This window comes from Nicotiana tabacum, chromosome 20 (genome assembly GCF_000715075.1).
Source record: "Nicotiana tabacum cultivar K326 chromosome 20, ASM71507v2, whole genome shotgun sequence".
NCBI classification, from domain to species: domain Eukaryota; kingdom Viridiplantae; phylum Streptophyta; class Magnoliopsida; order Solanales; family Solanaceae; genus Nicotiana; species Nicotiana tabacum.
In genome coordinates this window covers 163,410,268-163,415,763 of record NC_134099.1, presented here as the reverse complement: position 1 = coordinate 163,415,763, position 5,496 = coordinate 163,410,268, and positions in this window count along the sequence as shown.

Sequence of the window (5,496 nt, the reverse complement as noted above, 5' to 3'; positions counted from 1 at the left end):
TAGCTTGTTCATTCCTATGTTGCTCGGACTATCCGAAAATATCGATGGGTGCATGTCGGATCCACTATTTTTGGAGGATGCGACGCAGGTGCGGTAACTGTTTTGGAGAGTCCCCGCAACATAAGTTCATTCCCTCAACATAGGTCCATTCCTTGTGATGTGCTCTTTTTGGAATGAATTATCTTGTTATGTGCTTGTTGCACAAATTGTTTCAAAAGACTTACAAGTTAAGCTTGTTGTTAATTGAGATTGAATAGATTTTTGGAATAACCCCATATGATAATTAGAGTTTAAATTAAATACACAGACTATTATTTTATATACCATTCGATATCAGGCCATTTAAATGCTAATAACTTGTTACTCTTCTATCTTATGCATGAGTTTGTAACCCCAAAAATAAGGTAGTAACGTGTTATAACAGATTAACTACTCTACCGACAAGGGTTGTGGTGGAGTGGTAAGTACTCCTTCATCTTTAACAGAGGTCTCGGGTTCGAGCCCCTGGGTATGGAATCGTCTTTTGTTAGGAAGCGCTTTATCCCCCAATGTAGGATTTTCCGGCGCGAATCTGGATTTAGTCGGGCCCCAATGTGGGTACCGGACACCGGGTGGGAAACCAAAAAAAAATCAACTACTCTAATCGTGGCAATTTTTTTTTTTTCATTTTTAGTTTATGTGAGTTATTATTGGTAATTAACCGAATGGTTTTAAATAAATCAATGGCAACGAGCAGCTGTTAGGATCAATATAGATTGCTATTATAATAGGCAATGATAGAGTTAACACTATATAATACAAGAGTAATAGAGGTTAAATAAATCAAGAGGAAAGGGCTATTAACACCACTCATTTGTCTTAAAACAAACTCATTTATAAAACAATTATACATACACAATTTTTTTTTCTTCTAAAAAATTTGTTAAAGACAATCCTAACAAGTCATTTGAACCTATATTCTCTGCTCTGCTTTAAACAAATTTCACATTATAATAGAATGGAAAAGTTAGACGTCATCAAAATCAAGATCAAGAATTCAATTGTTGAAGCACATTTTGGATTAAAGCCTGAGTGGTAAATAATGTAATATATTGACAGTTGAACCTGAATCGTTACAAGTCAAGTTTTGGTGGGGCAAACTTCATCGAGGAGGTTGAATACCTAAAAAGGTAAAATGTAACAATCTCCCACGAACAATAAATTATTGCATACGTATCCAAGAATTCCTGAGAGGTCAAATTCAACCGTTTGAGAACATCCGATAAAATTGGAAAGTTGTATAATAGCTATGTCATTCAGGGACATCCGATAAAATTGGAAAGTTGTACAATAGCTGACGATGTTACCAAAAAAGAATAGCTGAAAATAAGACCACTTCGACTTCTCTAAGGCAATAAGGCATGTGTTTGCCAGGGGTGGATTTAGGGGAGCGCAAGGGGGTTCACCCGAACCCCCTTCGCCGAAAAATTACACTGTATATATAAGGCAAAATCTGTTTTTTACCTCTATATATTAAGTTTTGAATCCCCTTAACATAATCCAAAAGTGTAGTTTAGTGGTCAAGGGGATTCAAAATCTACATAAGATTATGAGTTCAATTCCTACTAGCTACAAAATAAGTTTTTTGAATCTCCTTCGTGGAGATTCTGCCTCCGCCACTGGTGTTTGCTATAGAAAGTGCATTACATCACTTCACTTGAATCCTATAATATGCAACCATTCCAAAAATTCTGGAAAAAACTTACATTAATCAAGTTCCATGTTTCTTGTTTTAATAGGAAGTTTGGATTTGCTGGAAAATTACTATTTTCGGATCCATTCATAAGGGGTGCTAATTAACTCGTTACCCATTAGCTAGTCCTCCTAAAGCCCTAGTTCTAGTCTATAAAAAACACCATTATGGGTGTTGAAAAGAGAGATTTTCACTAGCAACGACTTGAGTTTTACATATCAATCGATCAATCTTTGCACCGAAGGGATATTTAGGCTTTGAAAACAAGGGAGTTCATCTGTGAGGATATCCGACGACCGGTGAGACAAGCCGTGATTGCTGCAGATCTGCTGCCGACTATGTCAGTGGCTTCGTGTAAGCAGCGTTGACTTTTTAAATGATATATTATAATTTAGATTTGAGGTATTTTTGGGTTATAAAAGTTTCATTTCGTATCTCAAATTGATATTTACTTTTCAATATCATAACTGATAATCTTAATACGTAATTAGCTAATTAACAAACTTTAAAAGATCAAGCGAGTTGGCATATATGTTTTTCTTGGAGATTCTGGAAAAATCTTACATTAATCAAGTTCCATGTTTCTTGTTTTAACAGGAAGTTTGGATTTGCTGGAAAATTACTATTTTCGGATCCATTCATAAGGGGTGCTAATTAACTTGTTACCCATTAGCTAGTCCTCCTAAAGCCCTAGTTCTAGTCTATAAAAAACACCATTATGGGTGTTGAAAAGAGAGATTTTCACTAGCAACGACTTGAGTTTTACATATCAATCGATCAATCTTTGCACCGAAGGGATATTTAGGCTTTGAAAACAAGGGAGTTCATCTGTGAGGATTTCCGACGATCGGTGAGACAAGTCGTGATTGCTGCAGATCTGCTGCCGACTATGGCAGTGGCTTCGTGTAAGCAGCGTTGACTTTTTAAATGATATATTATAATTTAGATTTGAGGTATTTTTGGGTTATAAAAGTTTCATTTCGTATCTCAAATTGATATTTACTTTTCAATATCATAACTGATAATCTTAATACGTAATTAGCTAATAACAAACTTTAAAAGATCAAGCGAGTTGGCATATATGTTCTTCTTGGAGATTCTGGAAAAATCTTACATTAATCAAGTTCCATGTTTCTTGTTTTAACAGGAAGTTTGGATTTGCTGGAAAATTATTATTTTCGGATCCATTCATAAGGGGTGCTAATTAACTCGTTACCCATTAGCTAGTCCTCCTAAAGCCCTAGTTCTAGTCTATAAAAAACACCATTATGGTTGTTGAAAAGAGAGATTTTCACTAGCAACGACTTGAGTTTTACATATCAATCGATCAATCTTTGCACCGAAGGGATATTTAGGCTTTGAAAACAAGGGAGTTCATCTGTGAGGATTTCCGACGATCGGTGAGACAAGTCGTGATTGCTGCAGATCTGCTGCCGACTATGGCAGTGGCTTCGTGTAAGCAGCGTTGACTTTTTAAATGATATATTATAATTTAGATTTGAGGTATTTTTGGGTTATAAAAGTTTCATTTCGTATCTCAAATTGATATTTACTTTTCAATATCATAACTGATAATCTTAATACGTAATTAGCTAATAACAAACTTTAAAAGATCAAGCGAGTTGGCATATATGTTCTTCTTGGAGATTCTGGAAAAATCTTACATTAATCAAGTTCCATGTTTCTTGTTTTAACAGGAAGTTTGGATTTGCTGGAAAATTATTATTTTCGGATCCATTCATAAGGGGTGCTAATTAACTCGTTACCCATTAGCTAGTCCTCCTAAAGCCCTAGTTCTAGTCTATAAAAAACACCATTATGGTTGTTGAAAAGAGAGATTTTCACTAGCAACGACTTGAGTTTTACATATCAATCGATCAATCTTTGCACCGAAGGGATATTTAGGCTTTGAAAACAAGGGAGTTCATCTGTGAGGATTTCCGACGATCGGTGAGACAAGTCGTGATTGCTGCAGATCTGCTGCCGACTATGGCAGTGGCTTCGTGTAAGCAGCGTTGACTTTTTAAATGATATATTATAATTTAGATTTGAGGTATTTTTGGGTTATAAAAGTTTCATTTCGTATCTCAAATTGATATTTACTTTTCAATATCATAACTGATAATCTTAATACGTAATTAGCTAATTAACAAACTTTAAAAGATCAAGCGAGTTGGCATATATGTTCTTCTTTTTAGCTAAAAAAACTATAGTGGCCCCGAGCGTGAGAGAATGTTAGACGTTTGGTAATTTTTCCTCCGATCAAAATACAAAATCTTATCGAAGCTGCTAATCTCATGCATAAAATGCGATACAAATAAAGATAGAGAACGAATTACCTACTTTTAGCGAGAAAATCGAGTTTTCTTATTCTGAATTAAAAATTATTGAATAAATTCAATATAACAAAAGCTTGTTGGCATTCATGTCTATGTCCTTAAATTTGGTCAATGTTTTAATATCACATTAATTGGATTAATAGCTTTGTAAAATCTCAAGCTAGGCCGGTGCAAGAATGGTAGATATGCTGATGTATAACCCGGTCCAAGTACACCCTACATCTAACTGTTCATTTGCTTATGTGGTAGGAAAAAACAGTGAAAGCTCAATCTAATATGTGGCCTAAAGCTAAAACTTAAAAGAGGCCTTAATTCTTTTAGTAAAATTTTTATATATTAATTTGATATTTATTCCTATAGCTTCATGAAATTCAAGAAAGTTAATTATATTTGGGTAATTAATTTTTTCACTTAATAATATGGTTAGTACGTGTAATTCTCATGAGACATTGTTAATCTTAAGTTATATCTCATTGATTTTAGTTTACAAACTTTTTTCAACCGATGGAACAATTAGAGAAAATATTAAAATTATTCTATAAGCAATAGAAACATTTAAAAAATTAGAGTATCATGATTTACTTGTACAATTTTTATCTCACTTTTAATTCCAAAAATTGATAAAATCATCAATTTCATAGATTATTATGATTTAAAAGATATTCAAGATTAATATATTGTTTAATCAAGCTTCTCCAACCTCCCCCCTCCCCCTCCAAAACGTATATTTTTAAGAAATTTGATGTGTTTGACCAAGTTTTTAGGAGGAATCAAGCTACAATAAGGTAGCATATTTTCTAATCTAATCGTTTAATAATCTAGTTAGCTTGAGCTTGAAAATATTTAAAAAGACATTCAGAGAATTGAAAAAATTAAATCTTACAACACTAAAGTTATAAACAAGAATGATTCAAGTTCAAATGCATTAGACAAAATTAAGATAGAAAGTAGCTACAAATATAATTGCCTACTATTTTCAACCATAATTACATTATATATTTTAAAATGTACATAGTATAAACTTTGAAATATAGACGTAATGATTGATAAAAATTGAAAACATATGATTGCAAAAATTTATTTTTACTACAATAAATATATATATAATTATTTATATTATATATATGATTAATTTTGGAGTCTTAACTTTTTGGGGCCTAAAGCCACTGCTTTAGTGGTTTTAGGGTTGAGCCGCCTCTGGGAAAAGAACCAAGATTCTGCCTTACCAGTAAGATATAAAACTGCAATCTCCAATTTTTCTTCTGGATCAAGAATCTATATATATACTGAAAGTATCTCTCCCCTTTTCTCAACCACGCGCAGGGATCAATATATTCAAAGAAAGAAAACTCAAATCTAGAGCGTTGATTGTTCTGAGTTCTTCCTGCTACTGTATCAAAGTGCTCTCCTCTGTGTGATCGACTT